The sequence below is a fragment of the Eimeria mitis genome, genomic scaffold (genome assembly GCF_000499745.2).
Source record: "Eimeria mitis Houghton genomic scaffold, Emh_scaff3391, whole genome shotgun sequence".
Classification (NCBI taxonomy): Eukaryota; Apicomplexa; class Conoidasida; order Eucoccidiorida; family Eimeriidae; genus Eimeria; species Eimeria mitis.
This window is the reverse complement of record NW_013571732.1, coordinates 2,038-2,259: the sequence shown is the minus strand read 5'-3', so window position 1 is coordinate 2,259 and position 222 is coordinate 2,038. Positions and strand designations below refer to the sequence as shown.

Below are 222 nucleotides of genomic sequence, written 5' to 3'. Positions count from 1 at the left end.
GTTCTGCGGCGCTGCAGCTGCAGCAGCAGCCGTCTTGCGTGGAGTGCTGGAGAGAGTGACAGCTGCTGCTCCTGCACCCCTCGTTGCCTCGCAAAGGGACGGCGGCAGCGCTCAGCTGCTGCAGCACCTTCTAGGGCTTGTCTGCTGCCTGTATCAGCAGCAGCAGAAGCAGCAGCAGCGACAATAGCAACAATAACGAGAACAATAACAACAGCAAAAGGA

At 58.6% G+C, this 222-nt stretch overlaps 1 protein-coding gene across 1 annotated transcript in view; it reads left to right on the top strand.

Moving 5' to 3' along the window:
- Nucleotides 1-222, top strand: part of EMH_0065500 (uncharacterized protein) — a gene marked incomplete at both ends in the record, with an annotated part of 5,660 nt that overhangs the window by 3,694 nt on the left and 1,744 nt on the right. The gene's annotated exons all lie outside the window — the stretch shown is intronic.